This window comes from Paroedura picta, chromosome 10 (assembly GCF_049243985.1).
Source record: "Paroedura picta isolate Pp20150507F chromosome 10, Ppicta_v3.0, whole genome shotgun sequence".
Lineage (NCBI taxonomy): Eukaryota > Metazoa > Chordata > Lepidosauria > Squamata > Gekkonidae > Paroedura > Paroedura picta.
In genome coordinates, this window is record NC_135378.1 from 72,062,797 (window position 1) to 72,090,139 (window position 27,343).

The following is a 27,343-nucleotide window of genomic DNA, read 5'->3' on the forward strand; positions in this document are numbered from 1 at the left end:
CCCTAGTTTGTATGCTTCAGTTTTGATTTCATAGCATCATAGCATACATGTACAGATGAAGATCTTTAATTCTAAGCAAAAAGTACAGGTAATACGGAAGCAAGGCACCTCCTTTATTTTCGATCTTTATCTGAATAAAAATGTAATTGATTTTGTCAGTATTATGACGAGATACTTTGGTTTTAACTTTTGTACCCCAGATTAATAGTGTTTCTCCCATCTCAAAGCCCCACCCTCCCATCTGTGTCCTCGTGGTCTGAGATCATCTTTATTTGTGCCTGGAGGGGCTCGATTGCCACCTTATCCTTGGCGGCTGTCGTGTCATTCAAAGGATGTTTAATGAATGCCGGAAGTGTGGGTTTGGTTTATGCCACGTTGAAACAACAGAAGCTATACTTCTCTGAAGTCTGTGTGTTTTGCAAATGGGTTGTGTCGTCATGGCAGCAATTAAAGACATGGTGGCAAATATGCTATCATAGGTCCATATAAAAAGGGGTGTGATGCAACTAGTGATAGTTGACCGATTTGCTTCCCCATATTTCCCTTTTCTTTCTTATTGTGCTCTGGAACTCTGGGACCTCTTACCTGTTGCTGAGCCCAATGAAATGGCTACCTGACTGTGGCTAATAGCTTTTTCAAGTGTTTATTTTGGTGAACGTGTTTTTGCATTTTATTGTGTTACACTGTTTGATGTAACGTGTCCCAAGTCTGTAGAGAAAGGGTGGCTAACAAATATTAATAACAATAATGATGATGATATGCATGTGTGTGGGAGGAGGGCACAGAGTAGCAAAGTGGGGAACATTCAGAAGTAGGAGGAAGACCTGGGCCCATTCCTCACACATTAGGTAATGCACTTTCAATGTACTTTAAGAGCAATTTTCCTGTTCTGCACAGGAAAATCCAACTGCGAAAGCACATTGAAAGTACATTACCCAATATGTGCAGAACGGGCCCTGAGGAATGTCAGGAAACAGGTGACTCCCCTTACTTCTACTTTGTGTTTTTCTTAGGCCCCATCAGGCCAAAAGAAGAGCTAGGGCATGTCAAGAAATATAGAGGCACATTTCTACCTCTGCCCTTTTCCATCCTCTGCCCATGCCTGTTGGCTGGCATTGTTTCAGGGCTTAATCAAAGGTACAGTTTTAAAGCTCTTTGCAGCCTAGAACTCCTATATGTTCTTGACTGTCTGCCCATGACAGCACTCTGTTCCACACAGCAGAGTATCAACCAGGGCCCATTTCGTGGTTCTGTGGTTGCTCCCTCATTCATTCATTCATTCATTCATTCATTCATTCATTCATTCATTCATTCATTCATTCATTCATTTTCGTATTTATATACTGCCCTCCCCGAAGGCTCAGGGCGGTTTACATGGAATGGGCTCCCCAGAGAGGAGTGGGCAGTTTCTAGGAGGCTCTGTAAGGCTGTTGTTCTCACCAGATCTTTTTTGGGGAATGTAAGTTGTTGGCTTTGTACTGCATGAAGTTGTGTGTTGTTAGGCATTGCTGGATTTTATTAGGTCTGTCTCGTTTCCTTTTTTTGGTCAGTGAAAAAAAAGGAAACCAGGCCAACAAAGAACGTGGTGGTTAGACAGGACTGGGAGGGACACCGGCCAGAACATTGCACAGCTGAGGGAGGCGGTGCGGGATCGAGGATCGTGGTGGTGGCCATGCTATGGGATTGCCAAGAGTCAGACATGACTGAATGGATGACAGTAGCAACAACATTAGGTCTGTGTGAGTGTTGGGGCATGATTTGTGGTTTTACTGTTGGAATGTATTGTAAGCTGACGTGGGGAAAGGCGGGATATAGCTGTTTTAAGGGAAGAAAGAAGCTATATGGCAAATCAGTAGAATAAACAAAGGAAAGCTTACAGTAGGTAAGCCTGTGGGGACAGGTGACAAGTACTCAAGCAGCAGTAGAGGGGGAAATGAGGCTGTAAATCTCTGCATACATCAGCAACAAAGCCACAGCTGAATTGAAAATATTTTTTCTTCCTTGCAAGCTACCCTTTCACTTCAGCAATGTTTCTGGGCAAAAATTCAGTGCAGTCTTTTTACTGTATAGATTTTTTTTTTTTGCTTGGGGCAGGATGCATAAGCTTGCAACCATTAACAGGTTTGGGATTTTATTGGTTTTGCATGCATAACTGTTCTGTTTTTGTTTTATTTTATTTTTTAGGTTTTATTCCAACATTAGAACAGTGTATAAAGGACCCTGTTATTCCGTAATGCTTTTATGTGATTAAAAACAGATTATAAACTTCTGTAGTGAAAATGGTTCCTATTAAATTTGACCAGAAGCTATCGGATGTAATCTACTATTATTATGCTGCTCTAATGAGAACTGGTGGTAGGTTGCCATTAGACTGTTAATAGTGCGCCGTACCACACAGCGATATAGATATCATTAAATATCGAGTGTTTATTGCCTCTAAATAGTATCAATTTGTTATGGAGTGAGGTTGCAATCATAGAGGTCTGTACTTTCCACGTCTTGGGATTTTTGTTCCTGCTAATGCATATGAATCCAACATGGATTTGCTTCCTTTTTCAATTTTTTAAAATTGTATAATATTTGGTTAAATGCAGAAATTACATACGTGGGAGAGATAATTGAATTGTTTATGCAAAATATTTGTACCCTTTCACCCATGATCCTCAGGGCTACATAACTAGGATTTTTAAAAAACATTTCTAAATGCAGCAAAGACACAATTGGTAGTAGTGGCAAAATTCATCAACATCTACTTTAGATGCCACTACTTGGTCAAGTAAAGGACAAATCATGGTATGAAGGAACAGAGTGGCAACTTGCTAGCTCTTCCTGCTGGGTTCCTGCAAGCCCCTCCTACCCCTTCTATCAGGCTCCTGCATGGTCAGAAACCCTCATGTCTGTCCCAAGTTTTGTCTTGGCAACACAACCCCTTCCTCTTATTTTCCAGGATGCCCAAAACAAACCGGGCAACCATGGTTGGCACCAATGACTCAGTATATGTCCTACTAAACAAAGTCTTCTAGCACTCCATAGCTCCAGAGATGGTGAGCCTACCCATTACCCCTTCCTGTTGTCGCACTTCAGACTCAACAGTCATGGTGTATTTCTACAGAACAGGCTAAAAACATTAAAGATATAAGAAAGTTTAATAAATGAATAAAAAGAGTACACATGTTCTTTTCAAACATTCAGACTGACCAAGGGAACAAAGAAATGGTGAAAACATACAATCCCCTTACTACCTACTCTGACCTTATCATAGATTATTCTTAATTGGGACAAGCAAGTTTTGCTCAAAGTAGCAGGGATGTAAAGTACATTATTACCTTAGTTCTCATGGTTGGGACTTCTTCCCATTGTCCATTGTTGCATGGACAAGACGGAGCCCTGAGATATGGACCTGCCCTTTTTTCAGATCCTTTATATGTACTTGTGCAATGCAATGTGGGCCTATGAAAAAGAAGTTTAAGGTAAAGGTATCCCCTGTACAAGCACCGAGTCATGTCTGACCCTTGGGGTGACGCCCTCTAGCGTTTTCTTGGCAGACTCAATACGGGGTGGTTTGCCATTCCCTTCCCCAGCAGAAAAAGTTAGAGTTCAGCAAATCATTAGAATGCTAATCAGACCCTGCATGGTTTGAGGAAATTCTAATTGTAACAGATTGTACTAAAATGGAACAATCCCTGATGCGTTCCTATATGTTTCTTCCTCATTTGCTGGGCTAATGAAGGAATAAGATTTATATACATGTCAGATTAAAAATAAACCTTTTACGGGCTTATTCTGGTTCTTTTTCGAATTTCAGAAACATTATGTCAGTCATGCTGTTTTATCAATTTTCACTTAAAAAGCATCGTGCCAGATCCTGCTGTGTGACTATCCCTTATCCCCTCCAAACTTGCAAGTTTCCACTATTTCACTTCATTACCCATCCCTCGTCTGTTGCTTTGAATTAAAATACATTTCTGCCGATCAAAGAAAGCAATTGCATTAAAACTTCATTTAACCAGATCATTTGAGCCCTCGGAATTCGGTTAGGAACCAATGAAAATCCGTAGTAGGGCGGTTGTAATCTTGTTCCTACTAGCTTGAAAAGGCATAGCAGAGACAAAAGGGCAATTACTGAGCAGAAGGACTTGGGTCGTGATTGCTGACTGAGATATTTATCTATTGAAAACTTTTGCATGATTTCATGTGTGGCAATTTAATATTCATTTTATGAAACGAATTACCCTATTAACTTACAATGGCGTAATAGTGCTTTATGTTCATCTTGCGCTGTGATGCCATATGGCGGTGGAAAGCCGATGCTCTCTAAACATTTAAGCGTTCCTTTTGTTTTGTTTTCTGATAGTAAATTATCCTTCCAGGAATTTGAAAACTGCCTCTGTGCTTTGCATCAATCTCAAAGACATTGCCTGTCAAACAAGATAAAATATTCCAACAGGATTTGCTGCCAGTCCACTCTGAGGTGAAAGTGGCCAGGTAAAACTAGAGCAGTGGTTCTCAACCTGGGGGTCAAACGACCCTTTCACAGGGGTCACAGCAGGGCAAGCAGCTTGGCCAGGGGGGAGGCACCATCTACACAACAGCCTTGCGGTGTAGAGAGCGTCTGGAGTAGCGGAAAAGAGTGAGATTGGCATGGTGGGAGGCAGAATTGAACTTAGAAACGCCAGGAAAAAAACCAATTTATATATAATCATGAACAATGGATCTTTATGCCATTGGTCAGTTTTGGTTTAATGTCTGTGAAAGAACACTTGCAGAATTTTACGGTGGGGGGTCACCACAACATGAGGAACTGTATTAAAGGGTTGCGGCATTAGGAAGGTTGACAATCACTGAACTAGTGGCTGATCAGGGCTTTAAACTCCTTCCCGGTTGTCAGTGGGTCAGTTGGGCGTGGCGGAAAATGGCAGAGAAAGCACATGGATTCTGCCTGTCAGGCAGGAATAACCTTTCTGGTCACATACACCGAAACCTGGCTTAAAAAAAAAAAGGTTTTGCTAAAGAGGAGCTACGTGCAAAGCATAAGATGTTAGTGCCAAATGAAATGAGAACAATTGTATCAAAACGTCTCCAGTTCTGGGATTGTGGCTCTGAGGATCTTTCCGGTAATTAACAACTCCCTCAACCTTTCCTCAGTTGTTAATGCAAGTGTTATCAATTAGTGTCTCAGAAGCCTCTTGCTGTCTCTGGATAATGGCAGAAGCGTGAAACAGCCCTGCAAATGATGTGCCGTAGAGTCAAGCCTGAAGTTACTCTTGCCACTCTAATAGTGAGGATCCGAGAATATCAAACCTCCGGTGTCAATTTGATTTATGGAGAAAAAGGAACAGATATTGTGTCACCGAGATTGGACTTTCAGAACTGTAATGCTTTCTTTCAGCCCTCACCCAACTGCTACTTTAGGCCTTGCATGTTTAAAAACTCCAGTGGTGTGAGTACTGCCATGCCTTTTCTCTTAAGGCTTTGCGCTCCCTGAATGCCACTGGCTGATGTCAAAGAGGTCCTGTGTTTCCAAGGTGTCACGGTCTCTCTGTCTTCCACTGACTTAGTTCCTTTTGGGTCACAGAAGCGATGGCCAACCTTTGCTTAAGTACAGTATTTGCTGGCGTATAAGACTACTCTCCCCCCCCTGAAAAACATGCCTCCAAGTGGGGGGGGTCGTCTTATATGCCGGGTGCACTTCAGTTGGGATAGACATAGCTGCCCACAGTGGCCCATAGTACTGTATTTTGAGTGGACATGTTGGGGGGTCGTCTTATACGCCGGCAAATACAGTACATGTAGAAGAAGACGAGTTGGTTTTCATGCCCTGCTTTTCACTACCTGAAGGAGTCTCAAAGTGGGTTACAATTACCTTCCCTTCCTCTCCCCACAGTGGAAATCATGTGAGGTAGGTGGGACAGAGAGTGCTCTGACAGAACTGCTCTGCATGTCGAGGAGCAGGGAATCAAACCCTGCTCTCTAAATAAGAATTTGCTGCCCTTAACCATTACACCAAACTGGCTCTCAGTGAGTAAGAAAACATTAACCTAGCTAACAGGGAATGGGAAAACACCAACACTATGCCAAATCAAACTGGCTACATGTCACAGACTGTCAAATGACATCTTCTTGGTATCATTTGATTGAGCAGCTCCAGACGGCATGGTCATTTGTCACAAATGGATGACACATTTAAAAAGAGGTGTGTAACATGAGCCACTTCATTGGGAGTATCCTGACTTGGGTATGGCATATCACTAGTCACTAGTAGTTCATAACTGCAGAGATGAGTAACTGTCCAGTGATGTTATACACACAATAAAAGGGAGATATGTTGATTCTGCTGGATAGACGGTTGAATTTAGGTCTAAGTTTCCTGGGTTCGGTTTCTGCCTTATCTGCAGACTCATTGGCAGACTTGCCTTTTTCACCAGGCCCCATATGTCAAATAGGAGCAAAGAGAGCTGGTTTTTTATATCCCACTTTTTACTACCTGAAGGAGTCCCAAAGTGGCTCTCCCCACAGCAGACACTCTGTGAGGTAGGTGGTGCTGAGAAAACTCTGAGAGAACTGTAACTAACCCAAGATCATCCCGCTAGCTTTATGTAGATGAGTGAGGAATCGAACCCTGTTCTCCAGATTAGAAGCCACTGCTCTTAACCCCACTGCACTACACTGGAATAATCTCTAAAGGCTTTTTTTAGAGATAAGAAATAAGGTGTTTAAAAATCATTCTAAATGGTTACCGTGTGTATATGTATCCTTCCTGTTCTCTTCCCTCTTACGTCTATCTTTAATCCCTATCTGCTGAAATGGTTTGTGTTTCTGTGCCAATCCTAAATATTTTCTTATTTTATTCTCTGTTATGCCAGAGCTGCTACTGTACTTTTAAAATCTAGTTCAAACAGGAGGCTTCCTAGCCATTTATACATGACATCACGTTCTCCTTCTTAGATTTTTTTTTCTTATACTACATACTCAGCATATAGAGATATACCTTGGGCACTGCTGGCTCCAAACAATATTCTATGAGGTTTATATATGTAAATGCAAACAAAACAAATCTATACCTTTCTTTAAGTATGCACCCTCAGTAGTGCTTTTCCATTATTATTTTATTCTTTTATAGAAAAAATAAATCCAGATGTTGAATTGCCCCAAACCACTTAATTAACGAATGCCCAAGTTGGGACTCAACGCTTATGTTCTTTTCATTGCATTGGACTGTAGTCCAATTATGGCTAATAGTGTAAGCAGTAAGCTAATAGTACCAGGTGTATGTTTTTGATCACAATTTAGTCATTCTGCTTCCCCCCAAAGGAAGTAATTGCTGGCTAGATGGGAAAAAATGACCATATTGTTAAATGTTATTATTCTTGGGAGCAGTTCTGAGGGTGAGGTGTCCATAGTAAGAACGGTATATGGCCATGGAGACAAAACTGACTGTTAAATTTGGCTTGTATTTCTGACATTTTGTAGGATAATGTATGTATTCATTAGTTATGTAATGCAACAGTTTATGTGGATATATATTCTGTCAATTGGCATAAATATTTTGACTGGATCAATAAAAATCCAAGCACACTTTCCCACTAATTTTAGTAAAAGTTACTGTATTCCTTTTTGCATTTCCACTGCACTTCTCATGTGTGTCTGGTTTTGGGGCTTTCTTTTTGAAAGTATTGCTGTTAATTTCACTTGTCCTTTAGGACTCAAAACTTAAGATTTACTATATTGACTAATACACATCTGGGCACTGAATATTTTTCTTTGATTTTGGTAATGGTAAGCGTGTATAACTAAAGCTGCAATCTTTGCCTTACTTCTCTGGTTTCATCTGTGCATCAGACATCTTCCGTGTTCCCTGGGAGATGGATGATGACCTCAGGCTCCACATGAAATATACAGCCCAGCAGGGACCTCTAGTTATTCATCCTTTCACAGTCCAGTTTATCCCATTTTTAATGTTAATTACACCTATATGACCACTTCAGTAGTAGTGGAAAAAAAAGAGCTGTTTTTTGGTATCCTGCTTTTTACTATCCAAAGGAATCTCAAAGTGACTTACAATTGCCTACCCTTCCTCTCCCCACAACAGATGCCCTGTGAAGTAGTAAAGCTGAGAGAGCTCTGAGAGAACTGTGACTTGCTCAAGGTCACCCTGCAGGCTGCATGTGGAGGAGTGAAGAATCAAACCCAGTTCTCCAGATTAGCGAGCCTACTGTTCTTAACTATGACACCACGCTGGCTCTCTACCATGCTGGCTGGTAGACAAAGTGTCTGTAACAATATGGTATATTAAGGCTTTTGTTGCCTTGTACCTCTCAGTATCTATTTTGTTTCTGTGTCCATTTACGTACCATTCAGTATTTTCTTACCATGAATGGCTTGCTGATTGCCCATGGCCATTGATAACACAATCTATGAACCGTATGCAGTCATGTTCACGCATGGTGCAAAGTGTGATTTACATTATACACTGGCTTATATTGTATTTCTTTGGTCATCTGTGTGTTTTCCAAAAAAGTCCAGGAGATGACTTCCCATGGATTGGTCCTGCTGTAATGTGTGGCCCATGTCTTATTTAATGGAGACAGGGATCTCTTTCTGAAATCCCTTGTCAGGTTCTTCCACTGCGTGGTATACTATAACACTTGTCGTGGCAGTTTAGTTTTTCATATATCCACTGTACATCCTTGATTGCAGTTGGGGGGGGGGGTAGGGGAAATGTGGAATGCCATGACATCGGGATTTCTCTCCTAGGTGTTCTGTTCTCATTTCCAAAGCATTTTCATGTGGGGAAAAGAGTAATAAGAAATTCACTGCGGAAAGAGCCAGTGTGTTTAGGAGTGCAGACTTCTAATCTGGCATGCCAGGTTCAATTCTGCACTCCCCCACATGCAACCAGCTGGGTGACCTTGGGCTCGCCACGTCACTGATAAAGCTGTTCTGACCGGGCAGTGATATTAGGGCTCCCTCAGCCTCACCCACCTCACAGGGTGTCTGTTGTGTGGAGAGGAAAGGGAAGGCGACTGTAAGCCGCTTTGAGCCTCCTTCGGGTAGGGAAAAGCGGCATATAAGAACCAACTCTTTTGCTTCTCTTCCCGCCCACCTTGTTCCTTCAGACTGTATGGATTGAATTTCTGCTAGTCACCTCCATGTTGGTGCCACAGATAAGAGGCCAGGATGGGTGATGCCGTTTATATTTCTGGAGCCCGATTTAACAGGCATATTTTCCAAGTGAAAGCTGTAACTGTGCTCTTCTCTTTAAGATGTGTTTCATCTTTCAGTCTAAACGTGAACAGAATTTATTTTTGTGCCAGTCTTCATGCAAAAAAAATCTACGGCAGCGTTTATAGCAAGGGGAACTTGACATGTGCTTGTAGCAACCAGCTGCTTAAGATCCTCACTTCTTGCTGTTTAGAAAGTCAATTTATTTTTGCACAAAGTTATGCACATATAAATAAATTCGAGGCTATCACAAAACGAGACACAGTAATCAACTCTAACTCAGCAGTTGGCAGCTATTAATTGCCATTTACACACATTTAAATGCAAGACTAGTGATTGCTTTGATTCATAAAAGGCTGAAGATGTTTTTAATGGGTAAAAATTTTTCTGCACTCATTCTGAATTGGAGAAGAATAATCAATTTTTTAAAAATTAAGCCAACTTTTTTTTAAAAGCTGTCGTATTAATTTATACAGTAGTGTGATCATAAATGTGGGATAACATGGATTTCTATTACATTAAATTTATTGGGCATAGAAAATGAAAGTTTGATCAAGATGGTGATGTGATGTTTTTTATTGAAGAGCCTGGGTTTATGAGACCTCAGCAACTGATTACTCTTCTAATTGCTACCTACAGAAGAGTTCTGGGTGGGGGGATATGTGCATTTTATTTATTTATTTTATTTATTTATCATACTTATATACCGCCCTCCCCGGAGGCTCAGGGTGGTTTACATCATAACAGAGAACAATACATAAAACAGTATTTTGACTTTTGTAATGAACATACTGTTGGCCTAAGAGTCTGAAGTAGAAACTATGAATCAACTAGTCCAGTGGGGAGAAGAGCAAATAGGAGGGGGGTATTTTTCACTGGAAAGGTGAAAAGAATTTAGGAGAGAAGAACAAGGTAATGAAGACCAAATTTAAGATTTTCTGTATTCTTTGATTTTTGCCTTGAACGATCTGGAAGGCTCTTCATTCATTCATCCACTGACTTGAAATGGGATCTCCCTTCAGATTTGGTGTTTATGCCAGCAGCTACTCCTTTTTCTTTCCCTATTGAGTATGTTGTGATGGCAGCATGCAGTCTGAATCACACACAAAAAAGAGGCATTTCACCTGACAGTTAAAATACCTGTGAAGACATTTTAAAAAATCCTAGTAGGGAGTGGGTAGAACAGGGTTGCTGGTGATGAAAAGTGACATCAAGTCACAACCATTTTATGGTGAACCCATAGTGGTGGTTTTCTATTGCCCACCTCTGCATAGCAACCTAGACTTCAGTCTCTCATCCAGGTACTAACCAGAGTTGACCTCTTTTAGCTTTTGAGACCTGACAAGAACAGGCTAGCCTGGGCCACATGAGTCACGCAGATCAGGTTTAATCACAAAAGCTTAGAAAGCTAGTACATATTCCATACCTCTTCTCAGTTCTAAACAATGTTGGAAGGTGAAAACAACATATTTATAAAACATCAAAATTTAAAACCCAAAATCTAAGTAGCCATCAAAATGTGAGCAGCAAAATAGTTACTGCCGAAGTTAAAAAAACAAAAATAAAACCCAAACCCACAAAGATTGAAGAAGATAAGGGAAGTGGCAGAGAACACACAAAACTTTAAGAGTCCAAACCCTGACCAAGGAGAATGTATGTCTCCAGGGAATGCGTAGGCGAGTTAAAAGATCTTTGACTGGAAATGGATGTTGTGGAGGACATCTAATCACCTTTCATTGCCCCCCATCTCCCGCAGTAGCCAATGAAAACTGAGCAAGGGTTGGGATAGCTTATTTGTAGACCTCGCAAAACGAAAAAGGCGCAGGTGGGGGCTTGCCGCTTCTGGCGGCCGTCAGTTCCACCTGGCAACATCATCTTCCCGCTTAAATCCCATTACACACCACTGCTTGCGCTATTCAGAAAGCATCAAAAGTATGACGGGCTTGAAAAGTTCTTGCGCGTATTTGCTGCTGCTCAATTTCAATTAGGCGTTGTTGGGTTTTCATTAGCGAGACCTTTAAAAACGCATCCTCCTCAAAAACACTGACGAGAGCCCTAACTAGGAGGTGTCACTGTTTTAGAAGAAAATTATAATGATGGAGTATGATGGCTATAAATAGATGAAGCATTTTAGTCATTTGCCACGGCAAGTCGTTTAATAATTTCATGCTGGGTCCCCTTTCAATAAATTTAATGAAAACCAGCATGATGTTGTGGCAGGTTCTATTGGATTTCTCTGCCATCTTAAGCTCCGTGGTGTGAGTGATTAAAATAGCGCCTAATAAACTAGTATTAACCGCTCTCCATCTTTCTTTCTCGCCTTACAAACTGACACAAGACCTTTATAGACTTTTCTCCTCTTTGTCGAAAGGGTGTCTTTGTTGTTGCCCCCCCCCCTTTCATTGTCTCAATGCCTGGGAACTAGTAGCGACTAAACAGGAGTTGTAGGGCCCTGTTCATTCCAAGAAGCAGCGTGAAGCTTATTCTGAGGCAATCTGAGTAGGAAGTAATGAGCTGGTTGTCAGCCTACTGTGAAACTTTATTAATCTGAAGAGACCCTTCTTAGACCCACTTGATGAGCACAGGAGTAGCCCAGCCCTATATATCCATGTCATCATTTATCAGTCTCCTTGGATCTGTGTGCCGCACGGAGATTTATTAAGCCTACTTGCTCCCCCATATGATGCGTCTTACTTTATGGCTCGCTTTCACTTCTTGAGTATGTTCACCATGCTTGACTACACATTGTGAAATAGTGATCTAGCAACGACAGAAACTTCGCCTTGCTTTGTGTGTAAGATGACGCCGTTGCCAATTTTTAAAAAAACGGCACTGGGTAAAGCTCTCTTTTCCCTGCATCTCTCCCGCCAGTGTTTGGAGCTGAGCCCAACCGTTGTGCCAAAGACTGGAAATTAGTTCACTTTATTTTGCAGATCCCAGTTTGAATGCTCAGAAAAAAATGGCTCTCCCATAGGATACTTGCTGAAGCCATGGAGGGGACCCAGTGCTTTCCAAAATGCTCCTCCTCTTCCTATACACTACCCATCAATTCCTCGTGTAACCCCAGTTTACCTGGTTGGGGTAGCAGTTAGCAGTCCTGCTACTGTCAGGGTCTACGTTGGCACCTACATCCTGCCATGTATAGCAGTATGCGTAGTTTGTTTTTTCTGTATTCTCTGCAGGTGGGGGATGGAACTCTGTGTTGATCTCTTGTGTTGGCTCTGTTGATACTTTCATTATCTGAGGAAGTGCACATGCACACAAAGCTCATGCCTGGAATAAACCTTTGTTGGGACTCAGATTTTGTTGGCTGTGTGCTATCCTTCTGTTATTACAGAAGCGTTCCCCAACCACTGGGCCACGGCCCGGTACTGGGCCGTGGCGAGGGGGAGGGAGGCGTGGCGCGCCTCCCCCCTGCAGCATGGTGCTCACTGCGCTGGGAGGTGGCCAATCACTCCCGGCGCAGCGACCACCGCACCGCAGCGGGGGAGGGAGGCGCAGCTGCTGATTTGCGGGCACCAGCGGCCACAGCTCCCTCTCCCCAGCCTGAAAAAGGTTGGGGGCACTGTTTATACCTTCCCTTTCCTCTCCCCAGAACAGACACCCTGTGAGGTGAGTAAGGCTAAGAGAGCCCTGATATTACTGAAGAAGAAGAGTTGGTTCTTATATGCCTCTTTTCTCTACCCGAAGGAGGCTCAAAGCGGTTTACAGTCATCTTCCCTTTCCCTTCCTCACAACAGACACCCTTTGAGGTGAGTGAGGCTGAGAGAGCCCTGATTTCACTGCTCGGACCGAACAGTTTTATCAGTGCTGTGGTGAGCCCAAGGTCACCCAGCTGGCTGGATGTGAGGGAGTGCAGAATCGAAACCGGCATGCTGTATTAGAAGTCCGCACTCCTAACCACTACACTAAACTGTTGAAAAAGGGGCTTGTGAAAGTCTTAAGAAACATTTTCATGGACTTTGTTTCTTCTTTTGTAAACCACTTTTGTTGAACCTACCAAGCCTGCTTATTGAGGAGTTGACCGAGAATCTGACAGCTGTGGCAGGTGGCAAGTGGTCAGAGAGGAGGAGGGAAAATGCACATGCCTTGGTGTAGTGGTTAGGAATGCGGACTTCTAATCTGGCATGCAGGGTTCGATTCTGCGCTCCCCCGCATGCAACCAGCTCAGTGACCTTGGGCTCGCCACGGCACTGATAAAACTTCTGACCGAGCAGTGATATCAGGGCTCTCTCAGCCTCACCCACTCCACAGGGTGTCTGTTGTGGGGAGAGGAATGGGAAGGCGACTGTAAGCCGCTTTAAGCCTCCTTCGGGTAGGGAAAAGCAGCATATAAAAACCAACTCTTCTTCTTCTCCTACGCTACTGCCTACCTTTCTCCCTTGAGTGCCTCAAATATTATTTCAGTTAAAATGATCATATGTTAGGTGATGTGCAAGACCTGTACTCAAGGCACTGGAAAACGGCTCCCAATCACTGTAGACAATTATGACATTGAGAGACCAGTGGTCTGACTTACTACTATGAGCCAGCTTCATGTGTAGCTTTGCCACAAGATAAACAGTATATCATTAAACAATCTAAACTGTTTTAGAGGGGGCAGGCAGGAATCTGATTTTCTGAATTGTCACACCTTGGCTATAATAGTTTTAGCAGAGCTTGAGTTCCGTAAGGTGGAATGTGTACAGAAACTGCTTCCATAGTAATGCTGTAGTGTATAGAGGACTCTGTATCTATCGGGGTTCTGTCCCTTAATGCAGCTAATAAATGCATGTGCCTTTTACCTGTATGGAATCAACCAATGCTATATCATTTAGTCGTTTCTAGTTTATCAAGAGTTCTTTTCTTTTAGCAGAATGAGCTATATCGTACATCCTGAGAGAATGAGCCCTCAATAGAGAAATCCTTTGGGTGCAATAAATGCTAAGTTGCCATTAATAAGCAATTGATCCTGCAGTTGCTTATATTGATGGATGTGTTGCACCAGGTCTCTGATTACTGATTTAGGGAATACTGGCTGCCATCAGGGGAAAATCCTGGTTTGTTCTAAGCTTGAGACGGCATAAATCAAATCAGTCGGATGTCATTAAATGCCCCAAACACGCATAACTTTAACTGTAGGCAACAATAAATGATTCTACTGAGACTGTTATGGATTCCAAGGAGTTGTCACCTGACAGTTCTTACTATTTGTGTCATCAGCTTTTTGATAAATGATTGGCCTTTAATAAAAACTAATTTTCAGATATTTCGTGGCACTGCTTTGCCCATCATTGTTCCTGGCAGCATTTCCCAGCCGGTTCACTCATGTGAGTTTACAGCCAGAAAACTGCCATTAAAAGCTAAAGTATGTCACTTGCCCTTGACAAGAGAGTGACCAATTTAAGGCCTCAAGGCAGGCCTTGAAAGGATTGGGCCAAGAGTATCATGAACGAGATGACCCGATTCATTCTCTCAGCTTTCACGTTTGCAGAAAGAAGAGTTGGGTTTTATACTTGTCTTTTATTTACTTTTAGGCAGCCTTTCTCAGCTGTTCTACCATTGAGAAATCCCTGAAACATTCTTCAGGCTTCGAGAAATCCCAGAAGTGGCGCAACCGTGCAGAATATGGGTGGGGAGCATACCTGTGTACATGCCCACCTGGGGCCCCTCCCCTTCCCACCCCTTCCAGGCCCATCATTGGCCATTTTGTGAGTGGGACAGGTCAACTTGACCATATATGTTCATATAACCTGATAAAAGTTTTACAGATTTTAAAAATATATACACATTAATTAACTCTCATCCATTTGGGAAACTCTTCCGAGGCTGTCAAGAAACCCCTGCTTTAACGTGTTTCAAAGCAGCTTATAATCACATTCCCCTCCCATCACCACAACAGGCATCTTGGGAGGTAGGTGGGATTGAGAGGTCTCAGAGAACTGTAACTGGCCCACGGTTACCCAGCAGGACTTCATGAGGAGGAGTGGGGAATCAAACCTGGCTCTCCAAATCGGAGTCCAATACTCTTAAATGCTACATGCTGGCTTTCCTATTGGATAAGGGATATCTTTTGTGTGCATTTGAGACAGGGTAGGGAAAGGCAGTCATCTGAAAACCAGCACAAAATTGGCCCAGAAAGAATGTTTGTAGGCCATCCTTCTCTTTCCTTAAAAAAGAAAAGAAAAAAGAAATCAGCCAACCTTTTCAAGGTGTTCTTGTTTGGATTTCTAATAAGCGGGAAGATTGCTTCAATACCCTATTTATGTAAAACTCTATCCCACTGTACATTTTGAGGTGGCTTGCAAATCAATAACAGATAGAAAGTGAAGGTGATTTATATTTCTCCTCAGGCAGCCCACTCTACAGGGAGAAGGCCACCGGTAAAAAAGGCTGTAGATGTTTACTGAGACCGCTATATTTTCACTTGATCTGTATATCTCAGTAGGAGGGGACTAAACATGAAAGCTGCTCTGACTGGGCAGAAGTGGTATGAGGTTAAAAGTCAAAGAATCAAATTTAGAAAAAAAATATCAAACACCCAGTATGGTTGCTGTAAAGCAAGGGGTAGTCAAACTGCGGCCCTCCAGATGTCCATGGACTACAATTCCCATGAGCCCCTGCCAGCGAATGCTGGCAGGGGCTCGTGGGAATTGTAGTCCATGGACATCTGGAGGGTCGCAGTTTGACTACCCCTGCTGTAAAGTTTCGATAGTATGACCGTTATCACCCGTGTGTAACAAAAAACTGTTCATGTTTCTTAATTGCCTTGAAGAGTTATTACAGAATGTCAGTGTGATCCAGCCTTGTGATTCTAAAAGAAGCCAGTGGCAGTTCTTCTCAAATTACAAAAGAAAGAAAGAAAAGTCAGTGAAGGAATAGAAAAGCAAGACCAGAAAAGCAAGACCAGACCAAGAGAGAGAGAGAGAGAGAGAGAGAGAGAGAGAGAGAGAGAGAGAGAGAGAGAGAGAGAGAGAGAGAGAGAGAGAGAGAGAGAGAGTTACAGTAAAAAAATACACTTCTGCGCAACTGTTAAAACTAACAGGTTTAGCTGTGCTTTGTGTAGCATGATTAACGAAAGAAATCAACTAAAATACAGTGGTTTAAGTCAAGTAGATGAAGCTGATAATTTCTCTTGCATCTCCAACAACCTTTGGTTCAAAATGGTCCATCATTGGACACGTGCATGGTACAAATAATGTGCATGGTACAAATAATTATTTCATTCCATAAGAATAGTTTTCCAAACGTTTAGAAACCTCAATAAGTAGAGTGGGCATAAGTATGCTTACTGAGCTGAAACTTAAGGGGAGAAGCCCAGCAGAACAAAGTAGTGAACTAAGAACACCATCCTAAGCAGAGTTACTCTCTTCACAGCCCTTCAGAGCTGAGCAGGGGTTAATTCTCTTAGGATGGCACTGTTAGTTACCCATTAGTTACTTTGCCTGGGAACCATAACCTGGAGGGAATTCTCTTACATTTCTTGTGCTGTAATTACAGCCTGAGAACGAAATCTTCCTTCACTGAGGGAAAGCAGTTTCAGGGAAATGGGAACAAGGCTTCCTTTTTTCCTAGTAGGGTTTCATAGAGATTGAGAATAACAGAGTATGAAGGCCCTCTGAGCAGCAGCATTCTTTCTGACCTCCCACTCGTGTTGCAGACAGCTTTTAAAAATAGGGTTGCCAGTTCTGCGTTGGGAATTACTGAAGATTTTGGGGGGTGGATCTTGAAGGAGATCGGTTTTGGCGGGGAGAGGCAGTTCAATAGGTTATAATGCAAAGCAGCTGTTTCTCTAGATCAGTGGTTCTCAACCCTGGGGTCCCGACCCCATTTGGGGTCACCTGGCCCCTTCTGTGGGGTCCCCAAGGTTGGTTGCACGTGTGTGTACGCCACTCCCGCCGCCGAAGTTGGGGTTGATGAGTTGGCGCGGTTGAGAACCGCTGCTCTAAGTACACTGATCTGTTGGCTGGAAATCAGTTGTAATCCCAGGAGATCTCCAACTGACATCTGGAGGTCGATAGCCATATCTAAAACTTCTGTAAGCTTGTAGTGTTTGTTGTTCCGGAATAATCTATCACCCTATTTCCAATGTGAAGAAGGAGAAGGGGAAGGAGAAGGAGGAGAAAGAGAGTTAGTTCTTATATGCCGCTTTTCCCTACCCGAAGGAGGCTTAAAGCGGCTTATAGTCGCCTTCCCATTCCTCTCCCCACAACAGACACCCTGTGGGGTGGGTGAGGCTGAAAGAGCCCTGATATCACTGCCCGGTCAGAACAGTTTTATCAGTGCCGTGGCGAGCCCAAGGTCACCCAGATGGTTGCATGTGGGGGAGCGCAGAATCGAACCCTGCATGCCAGATTAGAAGTCCGCATTCCTAACCACTACACCAAACTGGCTCTCTTGATTGCTTGGGAAGATATCATCAGGACTCCAGTTTATGAGTACATTTTGGGTGACTTTACCGCAGGCTTTGTGTGTATATATAATATATAAATATTTATGTCGCATCACTCTGCATGTTGCTCATGAGACAACTTCCAACAGTTATTAAAATGACACAGTAATGAATTAAAAAACCACAGTGAACCAAATAAAACTGGCAATTACATCTAAAGAGCCCACAGCAAAAATCCTCATAAGAAAGCAGCAGGTCTTGTGCATGAGAGAGAAAAGGCAACTCAAGAGAAGACCAGCTCAGCCTTTGCCTGGTGCCTAAGAATCCGGAGGCTTGGTGGCTGATGAACCCATGGAAGGGTGGTAATTCTACCTGAGACCTGCTCCAATTAGCTTCTTGCCTCACTTCAGAAACCAGAGTAGGATACAGAAGGGCTCCTGTAGCTGATCCTAATACTTTGCACTTTTATATATTGGGCTTCCCTCTCTGGTTAGATGGGAGGTATGACCCATCTAAAAGTTGCTGAAAATAGAATTTTACCTATTTATCTGGTGGCCAAACAATACCGACCAATGACCTCAGTATATGAAAAACATAGAAAATATTCTGGGTTAATGCTGTATTAATTGCTGGTATTTTTGAGGAAGATTTTGCTTCCCTTTTTATATACAAAATAATTCAGTTGCTAGCAACACTCACATGTTACTAATTTGCTAGAGAGAGGTCCTTAGTGCAGACCAAAGTGGCATGAGAAGTACTGGATAGTTCTTGACATTCTCTAGGCCAGTTGGTTGTCATGCTTGAGCCAGGAGAGACAGTGGCAAAGAGGCAGTGGAAATGTTAGTATCTTCCATTGTTCTATCTCAAAAAGCATAAAACATTTGGTTAACATTGGGGGTATTCAAATCATCCCCCACCTTTTGGATTTTTTTTTTTTGCTTTCAAGTCACAGGTTGACAGCAAAAGTTGTACAGAGACAGTCCACATCATCATCTGGATCCAAATATTGGTCCGGGTCAGTCCTTCTTAACTTCTGAGATCTGATGAGGTCAGGCTTGCTTGGGCTATCCAAATCTTGGTCTTTTCCTTCTTAATTGTTACAAAACTTCTGATATGACTAGAGGACGAGAGATCTGGATAGACAAAATTAAGAACCCTTTTAATCTGTTTGAACTCTTTTTGCATCCTTCAAAAAGTATGAATATCGTTCTGTTTGCATTTGGAAAATGGAAGGAAATCTGATTTCCATTATACCTTGGAAGTCGCCATTTAAAAGCAAGATGTAGAATTGTACTTCAAAGTGTTCAGTAATTTTTGAGAATGTACAAAGGTATCTCCATTTTATTGTAATCAAAATAAAAGCATGACAGCAACATTTCAATGAAAACATTTCTAGGTAATGAAATGTAAAAACTTGATGATAATGATATTTTTGTAGCTAGATCAAAAATTACTACTGCAATTTTTTTTACATTTACTTTCTGATGTGTTAAGTTGTAGATTCCAATGGCTGTGATCCAGACATTTAAAAATTATGCAGTGAATAATGCAAAACACAATTTAGTTTAATCCTACAAAATATATGAAAAAATTAAAAATAACTTTTGATCATGACAGTTTTTCAGTTGCATGAATGAATGATAGACCTCTTTATAAAGTGCCTCATCCTTTTATGTCTAATAGAGATAGAAGATATAGATATTAGGAAGATTACATTATACCCAGAATAAAACTGAATTACAATTACATATCTTTTTTTGTGTTTTTCAGTATTTGAGGCAGAGTTCAAAACCCACAGAGAATATGATTAAAGATCTGAAGAGCTGTGTGCGAGAATTTTTAGATTTTAATAGGAAATACTTATTGGAACAGTAGATCATCTGGGATGGGCATCTGACTCGGGGAAAATTTGTTAGGTCCTAATATAGCAAATGATTAAGCATATCTTTTTTGGGAGTCAAAAGAGGCCTCTTCTCCCTCACATACCAGTGCAAAAGTTGGTAGGATTCAATCTAATGCAGGGGTAGTCAAACTGCGGCCCTCCAGATGTCAAAGCGAATGCTGGCAGGGGCTCATGGGAATTGTAATCCATGGATATCTGGAGGGCCGCAGTTTGACTACCCCTGGTCTAATGCAATACAACAAAAACAAAAACAAAAAAAAAGTTGGGCTTTCCCTAATGTAACGATTGTTGTCATTTAGAGACACATCCTTTTAGGAACTTAATGGATTTTCTAGAGCCGCAAGGGAGTGGCGGGCTATCAATCTAATAATAATAATAATAAATAATTAATAATAATTAATAATAATAATAATAATAATAATAATACATAATAATAATAATAATAATAATAATAATAATAATAATAGAGTGGTGGTCCCCAACCTCCGGGCCACGGCCCGGTGCTGGGCCACAAAGACCCCAGCACCGGGCTGCGGCTCCCTCTCCCTGCCCCCCCCCCGCAGTAAGAAGCTTCCCAGGCCGCAAGCAAATCGGCCATAAAAGCGGCCCGGCAAGCTTCGTTTTGTGGGGGGGAGAGGGAAGCAGGGCCGTGCATGCGTGTTTGTGACGACGCATGCGTGCCCGCGCAATCACCCTCCCCACTACCACCGGTCCGCAGCCCTAGAAAGGTTGCGGACCACTGTTCTAGAGGATCCCAGCTGGCTAGGAGAGAGGAGCTACAGGCAGTAGAACTTCAAAAAGGAGTTAGGGAAGCTGGGAAAATACCATGTTTGGCAATAAACAATGATATGATATTATACATTCTTGTCCAGCTGTATGCATAAATGAAGATACGATTCAAATATTATTTCTGATGGTCTGAATGCTCCAGGGAAAGTGGAGGACTTTGAAGCTGCTTCACAGCTGGGTTAAGATAGACACTTAAGGAAGTGGAGGAGCTTAAGCAGTAAAAACAAGTGCACTTCACGAAGGAATACAAACTGCCCCCTTAGGTGACCTGCCAAGGTGACCAGGGAGAAAATTCCTTCTCACACAGTTCCTGTGTGGCAGAGTGGCTCTCAAATTCTGTCCCAGTGTACTTCTGTAAATCAGGAAAATGACTGATCAAATGAATTCAAAGACAGAGGAAAAGTAAAGGTGTGGGAAATGGGAATTGCTCAATGAATACTAGCTCTGGGACAGACGATCTAGAGAAGGGTGGGGAGGGCCAGGGGGTGAGAAATAAAACTAGGCCTTTGTTTCTCTGGCAAGTGCTCTTCTTACATTCTGCTAAAGAACAGCAACTAACTGACAAAAAGAACAACCAGCAGAAGCATAGGGTCTCAATATGCCTTCAGACCCCTGAGCATATAGAACAAGGCCAAACTGCATGTTATAAGGAAGAGCTCTTATAGGCCAGTCTAATGTTTTTATATGTGGTTATTTGTTTTATTATCTTGTTTTTGTAGTGCTACCTGCCTTTGGGCCAGGGATTTTCAGGAGAAAGGGAGGAGTGTAAATATCTGTAATCCACACCGGGAGCGGTATAAATAAAGCAGTAAGGGGGGTTGGGGTGGGCCCAGTCCGGGATGGGAAAGGGTGGCCATTGGCCTCGGACTGACAATTGGAGGGACCAACCGGGAGGCATTTTGCACCTCCTGATTGGCCCCTTCGCTTGTCTGTCCGGTGCCAAGCGCACCTCCCGATTGGCCGCTTGGACCTGGAGTCAGAGCAGGGAGGGGGCTGGGGGAGAGGGCTTCCGGGCAGGGAAAGGAGCTTTCCCTGCCTCGAAGCCGGGATCCTGGGGCGTGAGGGGGCCGGGGTAGAGCCTCCCCCCTCCAGCCACCCAGGTACATTGCCTCCCCCCCATGCCTGCTCTCATTCCCGGGGGCCACTAGCGCCCATTGCATTTTGGCATGCAATGGGCTTTTTGGCTAGTTTTAAATAAAGGAGTCCAACACAAAAAGGTTATGAACCCCCTTTCCTCCTGTTGTTTCTGTTCTTAAATTGGCAGCCCTTGCCCTTCTTGCTGCACCTTACCAAAAGTAAGAAAAGATGGGATTTCCTATGTATGGAGTTGGATCCAGCCACATTCATATAGGTCACATCATCACCAGCATAACTTTTTTTGGGAGGTTAGAGCTTTTCTTCCCCCCCCCCCCCAATTGAAAAAAAGAAATACATTACATGGAATCTTCCCACATTAATATTCTATAGCATTTTGCAAAAGATAAAATTCTTGTGAGGGTTTTCATCTTACTTTGTGAAATATACAGTCTAAAATAAATACTAGAAGCACCACAGATTAAAGCCTTAAACTGTAAATTGCATACCTGATTACTTCCAAGACATGCTGTCAGTCTGCATGGCTGATTTGCCAAGCATGAGAATTACCCAGTAGATGAAAAGCAAGTTTTAATTTTACAATACATACAAAATATTTAATGTGCACCCATTGCTTCTTAGTATAATTTGATGTGTGATTAACATTTGCATTTTTAACCTTTCCAACATGCCTTGAGTATTTTGAGACAGTAAATTGAAACGTTTGCAACCATATACTCCTAACTGCAATGGTAGTAAAGTGACATCATTACTGTAAAGTAGCTTCTTCCTTGTATACTTAATATTTTAAAGGCAGTGGTCCCCAACCTTTTTATCACTGGGGACCGGTCAACGCTTGACAATTTTACTGAGGCCCGGGGGGGTGGGGTAATCTTTTGCCGAGGGACGTCACCACCGCCTGAGCCCCTGACTTACCGCCGTCCGCTGGGGGGCGCTGCCAGCAGCAGCTGCGCAGTGCCATGCCAAGGGGGAGCCCCAGCCATGGTGGCCGCTGAAGAGCACCAAAGGTGAGCCGGCGGCAGAGTGGCAGGGCAGCCACCAAGGCAGTAGCTGGCGAGGAGGACGAGGAGGAGCCTCGGCCCGGTACCGGTCCCAGGACTGGGGGTTGGGGACCACTGCTTTAAGGTAAGGCATATTAAAAAAAACAACAGCACCTTGTTCTGGAGTTAACCAGTATTTGCTTTATTTGAACGAAGAACAATTGGTGAAGTGGGAGATTACCAGATATGCTTTGTTTTGTGAAAGGTATAAATACCATACTTGTAGTGGATGGCAGTGCATGAATACTGGTAATATCTGTGTTGTGAATAAGTAGTGTGAGTCATGTTCCTGTACCTCTCAGACTGGTGGCAGCGAGTGCTGTTGACCCCGTAGGGCAGAGGTGGCCAAATTGTGGTTCTCCAGATGGCCATGGGCTACAATTCCCATGAGCCTCAGCTAGCATATGCTGGCCAGGGCTCATGGGAATTGTACTTCATGACCATCTGGAGAGCCACAGTTTGGCCACCCCTGCCATTGGGTTTCAAGGGAAGAGACATTCAGAAGTGATTGACCATTGCCAATAACCCTGGACTTCTTAAGTGGTGCTGATCAGGACTGACTCTCTTTAATTTCTGAAATCTGGCAAGAGCAGGCAAGCCTGGGCCATACATTTCTGCATTGGTTACTTTGCTGCCTCAGCTCCTCTGCGGGAGTACAAATCTGGGGCGGACGAGGTGCATCAGGCCAAATGCTCCCCTGGGTGAAAGCAGGAAGAGGCAAGGCAACCCACCCCAGCTCAAACTTCAGCCTGCAGCCCAGTGCAGAGTCTCCAGTGTGGAAACGGTCCCAGGTCAGGGCACCTCCCAGACCACATTACATTAATGCACTCCGCATGCGACTGTCCTTGAAACTCTATATTCATCTTTGCATTAATAAATACGTAGCTCAGTTCCACGGAAGCGGGTTACTTGGCTGTGCTGACAGTCTCCCCACCAGGCTAACTATTGATTTGTGCCTGGATTCTCATTACAGTATCTGACAGCCCTGCAAGTTTTTTTTGTCACTGTTTGTCATGGATTTGGAGGCAGAGATGCTATTTGATCTTTAATGCTGCTTAGCTCAGCTATAAGCAAGAAGAATGCTGAAATGTTTGGGATATGAGACAATGGCATGTCAGTTGCCCAATAATCTCATCAGCCAAAGAGAATCTGAGGCTCAGTTCTTTTGCCAGATGTGGCTTAAATAAAGTGATGGAAATGCTGCTTGCTGTGGCTTCCAAACAGCTCACCGCTGGGACCCTCGAAAGATGCTTTGTCTTTGTTAGAGACCCACTGGCTTAGAATGCCCGCTGTCAGGGTCCTCTCTTGATTGGTCGTTACGACACAAAAGAGTGAGGAGATTAATGGGGATTCTTTACCTTTTTCATAGAAAAGTAAAATATCAACGTCTGGATAACACAACTGCTGCATTGTAGGGGAAATTCATCTTCTAGGCAAATCAAGTACTAGGAAAACCAAGAGGTTTGCACACCCTCCAATCCAATGTGCCAAAGGAATAAAGTAGGGAACTTGTCAGGGAGGTTTGTTTTAGTAGATTCAGATCATTAAATGGGCATCATTGACCTAAAGCAATGGTAGTCAACCTGTGGTCCTCCAGATGTCCATGGACTACAATTCCCATGAGCCCCTGCCAGCAAATGCTGGCAGGGGCTCATGAGAATTGGAGTCCATGGACATCTGGAGGACCATAGGTTGACTACCCCTGACCTAAAGTACTTCGAGTTTAGAAGTTGCTGCTTTGAAACTGATAATTTATTGGTTGGCTCTGGGGATGGGGTTTATAGCCCAGTAATGAGTCCAGGGTATCAATATAATTTTTTCCCCGGGTCTCTGCTTTCCACTTTCCAGATTTATAGTAAGGGGCTTCTGGTACCCCACATTGGGATCGGGTTTTCATATAGACTAGGAAGATCTGATATTTGGATGTTCAGATGGAAGCCGTATCTGATGTTTTAAGGCACTTGCATTTTAAGTCTGGCACTTGCACCATTTGATAGTTAGCCTAGAATTATTACCGTCATTACTAATACTAATGTTTCCTTGATGTTGATTAAAAATATTAATTTAGCAACTTAGCAGAAAGAGTTTATAAATGATGGAAGAGTAAATGTTTTGGCTTAATTGGAAACTATTACATCTGAAGCAAACATGTTCATCTTAGATAATAAATTAACACTCTTCAATTGGGATGAAACGAGAGCTGTTAAATTAAGAATTGCTGAATAAGGAAATACATTATCACTTCACACACAGTATATAAATGTAAATAATTACCTATCTTTAAAAAAATGATAAATTAAACTTATTAATGTTAGATACCCACTGCACAGTGTTGTATTCCTTCTGCCTATCGTATACATTTGTTCTTGAAAGTAATGAGTTCTGAGCTTGTTTGTTATTTCTTTCCATCTCTGTATAAAAGTGATAAAGGACTGTAAATTGTATTTAAATGTTTTTTTAAGTTTTAAAAAACTGAGAAGCATCCTGATCTTGCAGACTGGGAAGCTCTAACCTTGTTGAGTGTCTGGGTCCTTTTGCAATTTTGAAAAAGGGTAGAAATTTTGGGAAAAACATGAAATATCTCCCATGGGAATGGAGACAAGGTTGTGTTCAAGGCTATGCCTGTTGTTTGCTGACACTGTCTTTGGGACACATGCAGGCAATGATAATAAATCAGCTGTCACATTCAGGTCAGCATCTAATACTTTTTCTCTGCCCAGGAATTTCCAGAAAGCCTGGAAGCAATTATAAAGTATTAAGGTAATTAACAAAGCAGAATTACAAACCAATCCACAACAGGTTTAGGAATCAGTTGTTCTGTTGATGGTCAAGGGAGCAAGGAGGACTGGGGCTCAAGGTCTACAGGCCAGGCAGGGTATCAAGAATGTTTTATCTCCAGAAAACAAACACAATATTAGCAACAAGGCACAGACAAGACTTTGCTTTACCAAAAGACTTGCGGGACAGAGCAGTGGTTGCAAAAGTTGCTCCCACAATTTGACTCGCTTCCATGTCTTGCTTTTATCTACCTAATTAGCCGAAATGCAATTGTTCTTACTCATCAAGCCCTTGGTCCTGTACCATCTGTGTCGGAAGCCAAGGCACTCCTCCACTTCTCCTGAGCTGTTAATCTCACCTTTCATCTCCAAAGTTCAGCTAGAGGTATGAGACAAAACTGAGGGCCATTTCGCACGGCTTAAAAATAGCACAATGGTTGCTAATTGAAAATGCTACTAATTTGGCATTACCCACGACGTCGTAGACAATCTGCAACACTTCTGAAACCGATCAGCAAAAAGCGCTTCGTTTTAGCGCTTTCAGGGGAATCCCAAAAAGTGGATTCACCCTCCGGAAAGCGATACACTCCTGCAACCAATCTGCAACAATAGCGGGAAAGTTCTGGGCGTTACCATTGTTGCGGTTTCTTCAAAGTCCCTCCTCCTGAGCCTGTCCTCCAAACTTCCGGCGAAGCGATCGCCATTTTTTTTTCTCCGAGCGAGCGGGGATAAACGCACCAGCGAGCCTCTTTCTGTTTAGAGGCTTCCCTGGCTTCAGTCCTTCACCTTTAGTCACTAAGCACAAACCACATAAAAGCCCGTTTGCTGAAATAAAGTCCCTTTATTTTTTACACATTAATTCAGCCGAAAATCGGGCCCGTGAGAGGGGGGGGGATTTTTTTTTTATCACTCGAGGCAGCGTGGCAACGATCACACGATAAAACGACAGCTCACATTAGGCAGCTGGATGGGTCTCTCCATTGCAAGGAATCTACCCAGATTCGTTGCTATGGGTCTGTTTTTTTTTAAAAAAAACCTTTCTTAAAGGGAGAGGGGCTGTTTGGGAGCATGCTAACGGCTGCCCATTGGCTGCTTGACGGCCAGGGGCGGGACGAGCTTGGCAATAGCGCTTCCTTTCTAGCGATTTCTGCCGAGACCGGAAGCCTGTGGGAAACGCTAAAAAACGCAACTGATTCCACTACAAAGCCAGGTGTGCAAAACGACGAATTCCACTATTTTAAATGGCGATTTTTCATTCAGTGACCAATTTGCAACAAAGATCCCCGTGCGAAATGGCCCTGATTTCTGCCTCTTTGTCCCTTGCCAGAATGAACAATATTCATCCCTTGAAGCTTCTTTTGTTGGTTCTGATCCTAAATCCAGCTGTGCAGATGGGCCTCCCACTGGTGCAGCTCCTGATTCTTCCATCTCTTCATTCTCAGAGAAAGTGGCAGTTGGCTGACTCACAACAGCCAATCACAAAATATTGAGAAAATTTGTAAAATGTCAGAAGGTTCTGAGTCAAGTGTTATCTTAAAACAGAGATTTCCTCTTGAATGGGCTCTTCCTGCTCCAAGAGGCAAAGGAAAGCCAGGGATTCAGCTTCTAGGGAAAAGAAGCTAAGCTGGAAGACACATTAATGTCTAAGTTCAAGATGAAGGCACACAACTGAGATTCAGCTGCTTAGAATGAGCTCAGAATTTTGATAGACAGTTGGATGGAGAGTGGCCTGAAGGTCCCTGGTTTCCCTTTACCCCTGTTCTATTCAACAACCTTTGCATTTTATCTCCAAGACTTGAGGAGCCAGAGAACATACTGGTGAGCACTGCGACATCTGTGGGCACCGTGTTGGGAATCCATGGTATCGACAACGTACAGAAGAGTTTTTCACATTGCTAAATGAGAGCAGTCTGATCTTCTATCCTTTTTGTTACTTGTAATTTACATTCTCCGAGTTTACCTCCAGCTACCCTACCTGCAGGCTCATCCCAATGTCTCTGCGGTGCTCTGCTCAATAGGTCTTTGGAATTCTGCAGAGCAGAATTTCTGCCAGTCCTTTCATCTGTCCCCTCCCCTAGCGATGGTGATTGTTGCACACCTAACAGTGTTGACGAATGATGCTGCCCGGAGGTGATAACATTGTCTA

At 42.9% G+C, this 27,343-nt stretch overlaps 1 protein-coding gene across 1 annotated transcript in view; it reads left to right on the forward strand.

Moving 5' to 3' along the window:
• The window catches only part of STPG2 (sperm tail PG-rich repeat containing 2), a 216,614-nt gene that overhangs the window by 48,269 nt on the left and 141,002 nt on the right, over positions 1 to 27,343 (forward strand). The window lies entirely within an intron of this gene.